The 14,321-nt window shown below is 42.2% G+C and overlaps 1 pseudogene across 1 annotated transcript; it reads left to right on the top strand.

Annotated features, from left to right (window-relative positions):
- Nucleotides 1–1,132: 1,132 nt before the first annotated feature.
- Nucleotides 1,133–4,865, top strand: LOC307102741 (developmental pluripotency-associated protein 4-like; annotated as a pseudogene). The gene is made up of 4 exons: nt 1,133–1,937; nt 2,049–2,122; nt 4,616–4,673; nt 4,760–4,865. The product of its transcript is annotated as a developmental pluripotency-associated protein 4-like (transcript).
- Nucleotides 4,866–14,321: the final 9,456 nt, after the last annotated feature.

The raw sequence follows: 14,321 nt of genomic DNA, 5'->3' as shown, positions 1-14,321 counted from the left end.
CAGCCAGGGTGTGTGGAAAGCTTGGCTTCCTCCATTGCTGGGGGCAACCCTAGCCTCCTGCTCTTTCCAGCTCTGTGGCTGCTGCCATTTCTGTTTGGATTTATGTATCTTCTATAATTGAAACTTTGTACCCTTGAGTGGAGGCCTAGGCAGGCGAGGGCAGGCGGAAAGCTTGGCTTCCTCCATTGCCAGGGAAACCCAAGCCTCCCTCCTGCTCTCTGTGGCTGTAGCCATCTTGGTTGGGTTTATTTGCATATTTGCTCCTGATTGGCTGGTGGGCGTGGCCTGTGGGTGAAGCGGGGTGATGGTTAATTTGCATATTACTCTTTTATTAGATAGGATTACTAAGAAAAAAACCATTTCTACACACATAAAAAGAAAGCTATGAGGGAAACAAATTAGTTAAGATGCCCCTAAAGCTTCTTGACCTTCAGGATCCAACTCTCCTGAAGGATGCTTAGGCTCAACAGTGTTGCCACCTGTGTTTTCCACCCGGTATCATCCCCAGTATCAGCAGAAGCTTTGGTGGTATTGCATTTCTCATAAAGGTGCTCCACTATTGTCTCCAGTATTTCCTGCCAACATCGGACATCCACTTTGCATGCTCAACAATTTCTCAACAATTTTTCATTGTTGAGAAAATAACAACTAAGCCATCTATAATAATAAAAGCGCAATATGCTAATTAGACCAGATGTCCTTCTGGACAAAGCTGGGGCTGTGAGGGAAGCCCAGGTCCCGGGTGCCTGTCGGCAGCCGGAGGGAAGCCAGTGCCAGCAGTCAGGGGAAGGAAGGCCTACTCTTGCACGAATTTCGTGCATTGGGCATCTAGTAGCTATTATAAGGGCAACATCAATTGTAAGCTATATCCCATGTTCAAGGATGTTCAAATGTGGGAAAAATGCATTTCAGAATGACTGCAGAAAGCAATCTTGGGTCAGGGGCCATTTCAGAAGTAAGAACATTTTCTTCGTCAGCCTTGAATTCTTTTCTCAGTATGGAAAATGCAAAAGGCAAGAAGAAGTCCCCAAATAAGTCAGGGGAGCGGCAAAACACTTCAAAATCCCAACTGGTACCAACTAAAGAGAAACATGGGGCTGCTGGTGAACCAAGTCAACAAAGAACCTCAGAGATGGAGACCACACGGAAGAGATCTAAGAAAGATGACAAAGTTGCTTGTCCACAAAAGATGGCACCAGAAAAAAAAAAAAAAAGAGTAAGAATTCACAAGAAGATACCAATTCCTCCGCTGCCCTTTCACTTGCCACCAGTTAACCTGATTCACCGAGACGTCGTGAGGGGTTGGTGCCAGCAATTAAAGCTGAGCACCAGCGGCCAGAAATGGGAAACATATGATAGGCTGCGTGCATATGCTTACCTTAATCAAAAGAATATTCCTATCAAACTAGAGGAGGCAAAGATATTGACATTATCACAAAGGAGATTGAAGATGCAAAAGGGGGAAATGACTCTGGACAGTTTTGGTCTTCCTGAACTGAATGCTCCTTTGGTGGTGGCGGGGGGGGGGGGGGGGGAGCTGCTCCTGACGGGGGTGCTGCTGCTCTCCTGGAGGGAATGGACAATATTTTCGTGACAACTTCAACCCCCATGATGTATTTGCCTCCTGGAGCAGAATTGCAGCCACTACCGGGAAGAATGGGAAGATGGAGACTGTGAGGCTGACACAGGAGGCCTCTGGTTACAAAGTGGTGTGTGGTCCATGGACAGAGTCTCCCTGCAGACACAGGGCGTTGGGTTCAGCTACAGTTTTATGCTGGGCAAGCCTGGGTTCCTGAGAACCCGGGGCAAGTGTGTGCACTCTTCTTGATACCTTCCCGCAACTTTCCACCCCCACACCTGGAGGATAATATATTGTGCCCCAAATGCATTCATAGGAATAAGGTATTAGCGACAAGCTTCCATTGCCAAAAAAAAGGGTACGGGTATGATTGTAATTAATATGGTAGAAAGGTGACTACAATCAACTCCACGGTGCCACTGACAGCAACTCCGGGCTGCTTGACACCCTCCGTGTTCCCTGCTTACAGGGCCCAGACGGGTGGGGAGCAGATGTTACTCTCAGACTACCAACAGTGCCTGCTGCTTCGTCTGCTGGGATACGGTTATGTTTTAAAATAGACATGCATTTCACAAACTATCATTCATTGCAGTGAAGATGCAAAAGTCACACCATCCAACGATTACCCATCTGAAACAGAAGTGACTCCAGCAGCTCTTTCACAGTGGGAGCCTGAACTGAACCTCTCGAGGGGAGTGGAGAAACAGGTGTGCTCCCTCACTAGACTCCTGCCTCAGAATTGTGTCCGCTCCCAAAAAACATTCTTAATATTCAAAACATTTTGCGAAGTTGTCTTAACTTGGGATTTCTGTAGGGTGTCTCTGGGATAAAAACACGGGGCACTTGGGCCAGTATCATTTCCTGTTGTAACTGTTTTGTATATTTTTGCTGTTTAAAATATGTCCAAGGTTACTTCTGAGTCATAAATACCTAGTATGCTTAAAATACATATGTAAAGTAATCCATCTGCTATGTTTTGGGAACATTGTTGTATGCAAATTATTGTTAATGTTCTTAACTCGGTAGGATTAAGCCAAAAGGCATGATTTTGTTTCAGTGTAATAAATAATATACGCTTTAAAAAATAAAAATAAAAGAATGACTGCAATATCGCAATGACTATCGCATGGTCTCTCCTGTATAATAGTTGGTCCCTGTTTTGGGGACTAGCCTCCAAAACCTTGGGTTTTCCCAAGTGACAGGAGTGCCTTTGTTATCAGGGTGAGCCCTAACAGTTTATGCTAGTGAGGGGCTCAGGATGGGGGCTGAGCATGCCTGGAAGACCAACCATGTGATTGGAGAGTTGGAACTTTGAGTCCTGTGGTCTCAGTCTAACCTCCTAGGAAGGAAAGGTGCGTGAAGACTGAGGGTAAGCTCATGGCCAATTATTTAATCAATCACACTTATGTAATGGGGCCGAGATTTAAAACTCTGGACACTGAAGCTTGGGTGAGCATCCCTGGTTAGCAGCACTCTGTGTATTGTCACACATCGATATGCCAGGAGGGTAACGTGTCCTGAACCCATGGAGAGAGGACATGGAAACACCACATTTGGACCCTCCCAGACTCCACTCTATGTGTCTCTTCTTTAGCTGGTTCTGATATTTATCCTTTGGTTATATTAAAACTGAATCATAAGTATAGCACTTTCTTAGTTCTGTGTGTCGTCCCAGTGGATTAGCGAGCCTGGAGGAGATGGTGGCCTGGAGAGCCCAAGCTTGCAACTGTTGTCTGTAGTGAGGGCAGCCTGCGGAGGACTGAGGCCTGGTCCTGTCTGTGCTCATGCCGGGTGGCTGGTGTTGGAGGTCATTGCAGTCCATTTTTAAAAACTAATCAGGCAATCAGTGTGTGTGTGCATTCATAGATGGTCAAGTATGTAGAAGCATGCACATGACACTGTACTTAACAATACTTACCTGGGTGGCGGCATTATCAGAGGCTTTTATTTCCTTATCACTCTTTGTCTACATTTCCTGAATTTAGAAAGTAATTGTCTGTTACATTTTTAGTCAGAAAAGAACCAACTTATTTCTTTTCCAAGAGAGATATGTAAGTACTGATAACTTTCCTTCTCACAGAGTGGGTTCCATAGGTTTCTTTTTTTAAAAAAACCTCTATTGTTGAGAGTATTACAAATGTCTCCCTTTTTCCCCCTTGTCCCTCACCCCTGGTTCCCGCCACGCCCCAGGATTCTATAGGTTTCTTTTGGCAAATACATTTTAAGGCATCCTTTTCTAGTCCTGTCTTCATGGCATGTAGAGTTAGGTCACCGTTATAAACACAAGAAATAAAAACTATTTTAAAAATGTATGCTTACTTTTTTTTTACCCTCACCCAAGGATATGTTTATTGATTTTAGAGAGAGAAGAAGGGAGGGAGAGAGAAAGAGAGAGAGACATCAATGTAAAAGAGAAACAGCAACCAGTTAGTTGTCTCCAGTATGCACCCTGACCGGGGATTGAACCCAAAACCTAGGTATGTGCCCTGACTGGGAATCAGACCCCCAACCTTTTCGTATATGGGACGTCACTCCAACCAACTGAGCCGCCCGGCCAGGGCTGGACAATGTATGCTGAAAAAGGAAACAACATCTGCCCCTCGGCCCGTCCTCACAGGGTCACAAACAGCACAGGTGTGGAAATTTTGCTTTTTTACTAAAGGAAAGATTAACCATGGAAAATAAAATGGAGAAAAAAATTAAAAACTTTCACCCCAAATCATTCACACTACTAACTCTGAACAGAACTTTTTTAAAAATTGTAATTAAAAAAACCAAAAAACCTGCCCAAGGAAGGAGTTGAAAGTAATCTCCTCTGAGGTCTGAATCCTGACTGCTGTCAGACGCCCCTCCAACAACGCACAGAACAGGCTCTCCGGCCCCTTCAGCTGCAGGCTGAGCGGGGAGGGGCCGAGGCCACCTGGGTCAGGGGCACAGGCTGGAGGAAACAGCAGCCACCGCCCAGACAGAGGGGTCCTGATGACCCTGCTCCCCCTGCTCCAGCAACATGACCCCCCTGACCCCCACACACTTCAGCTACAGCTTCATACCTGCTGTGGGACACGGAACAAGCACGCTTACGACTAAAAGAAAGGTGAGTGGGACCTGTGGAAGGCCTTCCCATGAGAGATGCCTCAGAGCTTTCGCACGGTGCTCTCTGGCCTCTGTTTCGCCTCTCAGCAACCTGGACTGGATTGTCACTTGTGTTACAATGAGCAGCTGTGAACATGACCTTCACATGGAGGAGGTCGTTGCCGACATTCAGTTATGGTTCCTGGGACCTTGAACAGGCTTCCCTGCACCGCGATTGCTGGTTCCCCAACCCTTTCCTCCCCTCTGCCTGCTCACCGGATGTTCGTGCGATGCATGGACAGGGAATGCTGGGACCTCAGACGCAGGAGTCTACGACATGCTGGCATGAGCAATAATATCTAACAAGACCTAAGTCTCCTTTGACGTTGCATTTATAAAGTTCTTCCGTGAAAAAACAAAACTGAGCATTACTTTATTTGGAAAATATCTGGTGAATAGCAACTATGTGCAAATCTTTGGACAACAGAGACCAAATAAACCTGGAGCCCATAACAGAAAAATGACAGCAATTGCGTGAGCGTTGACATTAGAACTATGAAAACAAACAAGAAGGAAAAGCAGGTAAGAATCTGCCTTAGGCAACCACACCCCACCCTGTCCTTGTTCTTGGGTCACTAACACAGACATGGCATCTATTGTGTCCTGGGTGCCTTCGTCCCTCCAAATGCCACTGTGGGAATGATGGGATAGCCGCACAAGCCTCCACTGTCATTCTTTGAAGAACAAGGCACTATTCACTTGCTTCTTTTTAGATTTTAGGTTTTGTTTTATAAAACTCATACATATGTACACACACACTCACCGCCTCTCTGAACAGCAGCTAAGCCCATTAACCTGTTCCGTTTGGGGGGAAATGCCACGTTCACTGGAGTTTGCAGATTACAGAGCAGGGCTGAAGTGGCTGCTTTCAGCACTAAAGCAAAATCAATGGATCACCTGTACTGTTCCCACAATGGAAGCCTTCAGTGTTCCGGGAGCGTGGGAAGCTGAGAGCCTGCAAGTTTGAAATGCCCTGTGTGTTGCCAGCACCTGCTCCTTCGAGGCCAGGAAATATTTCTGAATAAAATTCCTGTGCTCTGCTGAGGAAAGGTTACAGGCAGAATGCCTATGGGATTCAGCATCAATGTGTCTTTTGCTGGTTTTGTTGTTGTTAATCCTCACCTGAGGATATTTTTTCCATGGATTCTTAGAGAGAGTGGAAGGGAGGGAGTAAAAGAGGGAGAGAGAGAGAGAGAGAGAGAGAGAGAGAGAGAGAGAGAGAGAGACATTGAATTGATTGGTTACCTCTTGAGCATACCCCCACTGGGGCAGGGATTGAACCTGCAACCCAGGTACATGCCTTGGACTGGAAATCGAACCCTTGACCCTTTGGTGCAGGGACTGATGCTCTAACCACTGAGCAACATCATCCAGGGCAGCATCAATGTGTTTTTAATGATCATGATTAAAGGAACAGCAGAAGCCTGTAAATTTCAGTATCATGAAAATTAGACACCACAGAAATAGAGTAGTTAAAGCAGAACAAGAGTACAAAGAGGAACCCAGCCGGCATGGCTCAGTGGTTGAGCATGGACCTATGAACCAGGAGGTCACAGTTCGATTCCCGGTCAGGGCATGTGCCCAGGTTTCGGGCTTGATACCCAGAGTGGGGCGTGCAGGAGACAGCTGATCAATATTTTCTCTCATCATTGATGTTTCTATCTTTGTCCCCCTCTCCCTTCCTCTCTGAAATCAATAAAATATATATATTTTTAAAAAGAGTATGAAGAGGAAATAGGCTTTGAAATGCGTGTTACCATCTCTACCTCAATTAATACCTGTGGGGAAGTCTGTGAGGAAGCCCCAGGGGTCAAGATGATACTAACTGCAATGGAGATGCAGATTCTAGAGTCCTACTGACGGGGTAGGAATCCTGACTCCACTAATACTAATTAGGTCACCTTAAAAAGTGCATGATCTCTCCATGATGTATTTCCCCTACCGGTAAAATTGGGCACACTAATGGTGTTACACTGTTACAGTGCAATGAAGAGTAAATAACTTAATTTCTTGGTAAGCACAGTATTAAGTTTTGTCTATGATGGTAGAATCACTGAGACCGCCCCATTCTCCCAGGCCCCTTCCCTCACCTGGAAAGGCTGTTTCCAAAGACAGCCGAGACGACACCTCCCTTCCAATCCTCTTTCACAGTTGACCTCACCACTCTTCCTCTAGAGGTGAAGCTGATGTCCCTCCCCTTTGAATCTGGCCAAGTTGCCTGTTTTAACCAATAGACGATCATGGAAATAACACTACATAACTTCCAGGGTTGGGACTGAGGAGATCTGTAGCTTCCCTCTTTGCCTTTTGAAATGCCCCTTTTTGTAACACAGCTACCATACTTGAGGAAGTCCGAGCAACCACACAGAAGCGCTCCTATGGAGGCGAACCAAGCTCCCAGCTGACATCCCAGCTGATCCCCAGCTGGAGACTAGCGCCAACAGCCACCTGCTGATGAGGCCACGTTTGGACCTTCACCAGTTATTCCAGTGCCCTGGCTGTGTAAAGTGGAACAGCCTCCTGGTCAGTTCACCACATCATAAGATTTAGCTACTGAGTTTTGGGTTGATTTCCAAGTGACTCATATTTTCCAGTGACACAGGAAAGGCAGCAAGCACTTTTGTTTGCCAGCATGGTCTGTATTACATTCCTAAGTGTGCCATGGAGCTCCTATGTATACCCTGAGGTGTATCCTATTTCCCACTTAACTGACCCTTTAGGCAGGTTGTAGAGAACTCTCTCTCTCTCTCTCTCTCTCTCTCTCTCTCTCTCTCTCTCTCTCTCTCCCCCCAGGGCTATAGTTCTCCTTTCTAACTTACAAAAGGGCCATATGCCTCTTCAGACTATAACCCCCTCTTCTGAGGAAATGAAGATATTCTCCAGGCCTGGACCATTCTGTGTTCTTCATTCTTCCTACTCTATGCCTCCCCCCTGCCTCCCATACTCATGGGTGGACAGTTCGCTGATCCCCTAGTCAACTGGAGCCTGTTTATGCCAAGACACCCCACCCACATGGCTGCTCCTGCCTGTCACCCACTATCATAGCCCCACGTCCTGGAGGGTCCTGCAGCTATAGCACACCCATCAGGGCAAAGAATATAGTTAGTAAGAGACTATTTCTCTTCAAGGTGAGAGGTGACTGTCCAGACACTCCCCACCTAGGTCAGGAGCAGCCTTCACCCCATCTTTAAGAGTCCAGTGTCCTAGACCTCAGTCCACAGCCCAAAATCTTCTCACCATGATACAGGAAACTGCCTAGCAGGGCTGCATGTAATTGAGACTCCAGGTGGTTTCTCTGGTATCCCAGAGTTCCTGAGTTAAATATTTGACTTCACATTCCATATCTATTGAATTGTCACTATAGAATAAATCAATAACGAAATAGAATGAAAATTAAATTTAAAATGGTTTTCCAATAATTTACCTAAACACACACACACACACACACACACACACACACACACACACACACACACACCAGGGCCAATACTGAATTAATATCAGTGAAATATGGGGGTGGGATTGGAGAGCTATCCAATTTGATTGAACCATCACTCCAAAACAAAACCTCATACTCACTAAGTAGCCATCCCTTTTGCTCATTATCCAGCCATGAATGAAAGTAAAATGCCCATCATTATTTCTCCCTAGTCATTTGGCAAACACCAATCTGTTTTCTGTCTCTATAGATTTGCCTATTTTAGCTATTTCATATACATAGAATCATATAACCTGAGACCTTTGGTGCCTGGCTTCTCTCACTTAACATACTGTTTTAGAGTAATCTACAGTGCAGTATGTATGTATCAATGCTTCATTCCTTTTTTTGTTTGAATATTATTCCATTATATAGATACACCACATTTGTGTATCCATTTATTCATTGATGAACATGTAGATTGTTTCTACATAGAACTAAAAACAAGAGATTATGTGAGACTTAGAAATTAAAGAATAGAGCAAACATTGAAAAAAACATGGAGATGGTGAAAATCTATCTAAGCCATAGTGCAGAGATTGCACCAAGACTTGAGCGCTCAGTGGAAACCCAAGAAGCTAATGTTTTGGTAATAATGATAAGCTACTAGAGTAAAAACCATGCCTTAGCACTAAAGTACAAAAATTAAGAAGCCAAAACAGAGAATAGAGCCAGCCCAGGCTGGTGTGGCTAAGTTGGTTGGAGTTTTATCCTGTGCTCTGAAGGTTGCAGGTTCAATTTCCAGTCAGGGCACATAACCAAGTTGCATGTTTGATCTCCAGTCGGGGTACATACAAGAGGCAACTGAGCAATGTTTCTCTCTCTCTCTCTCTCTCTCTCTCTCTCTCTCTCTCTCTCTCTCTTTCTCTTTCTCTCTCTCTCTTCCTCTCTCTCCCTCTCCTTTCCTCTCTCTCGAAAAAAAATCATTAAAAGTCATATCCTTGGGTGAGGATTAAAAAATAACTTAAAAAAGAATAGAACCAATCTTGACAGGATCAATTAGACCCATCAGTAATTAACAATCTGCACAAACAAAACCCAACACTCATTGCACCCATTATAGGAAGAGGAAATGGTCCAACTTTCTAAAAATATATTATCCATAATGTCTATCATACAATAAAAAAATGCTAGATACTTAAAGCGACAGATAAAAAAGAAAATGCAGTATAAAAAGGCCTTGAGATTGTCTAGATGCTGAAATTCATCTATAATAAATTTTAAAGAGCTATTATAAATATGTTCAAAGGCTTAAAGAACAATATCAGTATTATGAATGAAGAAATAGGCTATCTCACTGTAAAAAGAATAGAATAAGAATTCTAGAACTGAAAATTATAATACCTGAATTTTAAAAATTCATCTACATTACTACAGTATTTACTTTACAGAAATTAATGTGTACTATAAAAGAATACAGTAAAAAATTATACACCAAAAAATTAGACAACATAGATCTAACCAAATTTGAGAAATATTTATTTAAAAAATAATTTAGATGATGAAATAGATAATTTCCTAGAAAAACACAGATTATAAAAACTGTCTCAGAGAATATAAGAAATCTGACCAGACTGATGGACCAGATGGCTTCTCCAGTGAATTTTACCAAATATTAAAAAAATAAGCGTAAACCCTGGCCAGTGTTCGTGGTTAGAGCATCAGCCTGTACATCAAAGGGTCATGGGTTCGATTTCTGGTCAAGGGCAGGTACCTGGGTTGCAGGTTTGATTCCTGGCTCTGGTCGGGGTGCCTGCAGGAGGCAATTAATTAATGTCTCTCTCTCTCTCTCTCTCTCTCTCTCTCTCTCTCTCTCTCTCCCTCCCTCCCTTCCATTCTATCTTAAAAAATCAATGGAAAAATATCCCTGGATCCCCGGGTGAGGATTAACAAAAACAAAGCACAACAATAACAACAAAAACAAAAACCACCAATCCTCAAACTCTTCCAAAAACTAGAACAGTAGGGACTATTTTCTAACTCATTCTATGAGATCAGCATCACCCTAATATCAAAGCCATACAAAGATACGATAAGAAAATGAAACTACAAGCCAATATTCTTTATGAACATGCACACAAAATGCTTAATATTAGCAACTAAATCCAACAGCATATAAAAAGAATTATGACCATGATTAAATGGGATTTGCCAAAGGAATGCAAAAATGGTTTAACATAAAACAATCAATGTATTACACCACATTGAGAGAATAATTTTTTAATGAATATTTTCTCAATTTGGTTATAAAAGTCAACTGACATAATCAAGAAGCAGCACTTTGACCACCAAGTTGAAAAAATACAAACTAAAACTAGGCATATCATAGTCAAATTGCTAAAAACCAAAGATAAAGATAAACTAGTCAAAGCAGCCAGAAAAAAAGAAGACACCACATTCAGAATAACAATACAATTATGGCTGATTTCTCATGAAAACGATGAATAATAGAGACAATGGAACAACAGCTTTAAAGTGCTGAAAGTAAAATGTGTGTATATATATAAATATTTCTATACTCAAAGAACACATCCTTCAAATACGAGGTTGTAGGATAAGCATAAGCTCAGAAAATTTATCACAAGAAAACCTATATAACCGAAAATGCTAAGGAAGCTCTTTAGGCCATAGGGAAATAATATCAGAAGAAAACTGATATCTACAGGAAGAAGTGGGGGAAACTAGAAATGCTAAATGTGTGGGGAAATACAAAAGGCAATCTTTTTTCTCTCTTATTTTCTTTAAAGGAAAACTGACTTTTAAAATAAAAATATAATACAGTTGACCCTTGAACAATGCAAGGGTCAGGGGGTGCAGACTGCTCACACAGTTGGAAATCTGAGTATAACTTAGGACAGCCCTCTGCATATGTGAATTCCTAATCACAAGTTAAACCTTGAACAATACAGGTTTGAACTGCCTGAGTCAACTGAAAAAATCTGTGTATAAGTGGACCCACGAATTCAAAACTTCATTGTTCAAGGGTCAACTGTATTTTATTATGGGGTTTAGGACAGATGTAGAAGTAAAATAATTTGATGAATGGACAGTGTTATTTTTAAAATATGTTGAAAAATTACTTGACACTCTTTTCAAACGAATTCCTTCTCCTTAAAGGTGGACTGCATTTAGTGATTTGCTTCTAAGGAAGAGAATGCAAAAGAAGTGATGCTATGTGATTGTGATTTCCAAAGGTAGTTCATGAAAAAGATAGCTTCCACTTGCCTCTCTCTCTCTCTCTCTCTCTCTCTCTCTCTCTCTCTCTCTCTCTTTCCCAGTTGCTCTCTCTGGAAGCCATCTGTTAGGGGCACTCAGGCAGCAGCCTGTGGGAGGTCCATGGAGGGAAGGCTGAGGTCTCCCATCAAGAACCAGCACCAACTTGCCCACCATGTGAGTGAGCCATCTTAGGTTCTGATTCTTCAACCCCAATCAACATTTTTTTTTAATTTTTATATATTGATTTTAAAGAGAAAGAGAGATTGATTTGTTGTTCCGCCTACTTACATATTCATTGGTTAATTCTTATATGTGTCCTGACTGGGGATCGAGCCCACAGCCTTGGGGTATTGGGATGATGCTCTAGCCAAGTTACTCAGTCAGGGCCCAGTCAACATCTTAATTGTAACCCACAAGGCAGAAGCGTCCATTAAGACTATTCTCAAAATCCTTACCTGCAGAAATCATGAAGATAATGATTGTTTGTTTGTTTGTTTGTTTGTTCACTTCAAAGGTAACCACAAATACTTGTGGTACTTTAATTATATTTTCCATTTTTATTAAGCTATATTGGCATATAGCACTGTTTAAGTTTAAGGTATATACTAGTAGCATACTGATTTGTTTTACCGAATTGTGCAAAGATTACTACAATACGTTTAGTTAACAACCATCATCCCATATAGATAACAAAAAAAAGTGTTTTTTCCTTGTAATGAAAACTCCATATTTACTCTCTTAACAATTTTCAAATGTACCATAAAGCAGCGTTGACTAAAGTCATCATGTTGGACGTTACATCCCTAGCACTTCCTTATCTTATAACTGGAAATCTGTATTTTTACCAACTTCCCCCAATTCCCCCTCTCCCAACCCTACCCCACCTCAGTAACCACAAATCTGCTCTTGTTTTCTATGAGATTGGTTTTTGTTTTTAAATTCCACATACGAGTGAGATCATACAGAATTTGTCTTTCTCTGTCTGACTTGTTTCACTTAGCATCATGCCCTCAAGGTCCATCCATGTTGTTAAAAGGCAGGGTTTCCTTCTTTTTTATGACTTAATATGCCATTTTATATATGGATTCCACATTTAAGTGAAATCATACAATATTTGTCTCTCTCTACCTGACTTATTTCACTTTGTATAATACTCTGTAGGCCCATCCATGTTGTCACAAATGGCAAGGTTTCCTTGTTTCTTATTGCTGAGTAATATTCCATTGTACATATGTACCAAATCTTCTTTATCCATTCATCTGTCAATGGACACTTAGGCGATTTCCATGTCTTGACAATTGTAAATAATGCTGCTTTGAGCACCAGGGTGCAGATATCTCTTCAACATAATGTTTTCATTTCCTTCAAATGTATTCCCAGAAGTGGAATTGCTGGAGATATGGTAACTCTATTTTTTAATTTTTTTTAAGAACCTTCACACTATTTTTCATAGTGGCTACACCAATTTACAATCCCACCAACAGTACATAAAGGTTCCCCTTTCTCCACATCATCTCCAGCATTTTTTATATCTTATATTTTTATGATAGCCATTATAACAGGCCTGGTTGTGGATCTGTTTTGCATCTCCTTAATAATTACTATGTTTAGCACTTTTTCATGTACCTATAGGCCATTTGCATATCTTTTTTAGGGAAAATGTCTATTTGGAAGCTTTACCCATTTTTAAATGGGATTATTTGGGGTTTGGCTATTGAGTTGTATGAGTTCTTTATCTATTTTGGATATTAACTTCTTATGAGATATATGGTTTGCAATTATTTTTTCCCACTTTTTAGGTTGTCTTTTGTTGATTGTTGGTTACTTGGTTATACATTTTCAAAACTTATCAAATGTACATTTAACTGTGTAAATTTTCTTTGATTTTCTTTTCAAAAAATGGATCAGCTAGTTTAGGATTTTGTAATTTGTCAAGATAGCCTGAAAAAATTAATGTGATCAGGAAGAAAATCTTTGATTTGGGGAGGAGATTCAGGACGAAGCTCCCCTCGCCCTCGGAGCCTTGAGGTGTCCCTGAAGACCCAGCTCTCCCTAGCCCTATAAGAATCAGCAGAGCCGAAACCGGTTTGGCTCAGTGAATAGAACTTCGGCCTTTGGACTGAAAGGTCCCAGGTTCGATTCTGGTCAAGGGCATGTACCTTGGTTGCGGGCACATCCCCAGTAGGGGGTGTGCAGGAGGCAGCTGATGGATGTTTCTCTCTCATCGATGTTTCTAACTCTCTATCCCTTTCCCTTCCTCTCTGTAAAAAATCAATAAAATATATATTAAAAAAAAAAAAAGAATCAGCAGAACCAAGTCTCATCAAAGTGCATCTGTGGCCAGGAAAAAATAAGATGCTTTCTTCTCCACAGCCATGGTTCAGGCCATTTGGGGCAAGGGGTAGTCCCTCATTACCTCTCATTCTGGACCGTCTTGAGAGAACTTCACAGTTAAAAACCTGTGGGGTGTAGAAGGAAAGAAAGAAGTGGCTCAGATGGCCTGTCCCTCACCAGAACAGGCTCACCTGTTCTGTACATTTAACTCCCACCTAATCAGGAAGACTCTCTCCCTCTCTGCTGCATTTCCTCTTTTTCTGCCTTCCTGGGTTTGGATTAAATCCAAAAGATAAAATCAAAAGATACGAGTCTAGGTTCTGGTTCCATCTCTTCACTGAGGCTGCAGGTCTCAGGTGAGCCATCCCTGATTTCTCTGGAGTTCCGTTTCCCTGTATGGCCCTCTGTTTCCGACAGTGCCTCTCACTACTTCTGCCAAAGATTGGGAGGGCACCGGGAAAGTAGGGAAACAGCACAGGTGAGCGGGAATCTGACCCTAAATGCCAAGCTGGTCTTGTCATTCTCCTGTTTCAATGTCCGTGGCCCTCAGCTGTTGAGGTTCTTCATGATGGCGCTGCCTCC

The sequence above is a fragment of the Cnephaeus nilssonii genome (assembly GCF_951640355.1).
Source record: "Cnephaeus nilssonii genome assembly, chromosome: 7".
NCBI classification, from domain to species: domain Eukaryota; kingdom Metazoa; phylum Chordata; class Mammalia; order Chiroptera; family Vespertilionidae; genus Cnephaeus; species Cnephaeus nilssonii.
This window is presented reverse-complemented; position numbering and strand designations above follow the sequence as displayed.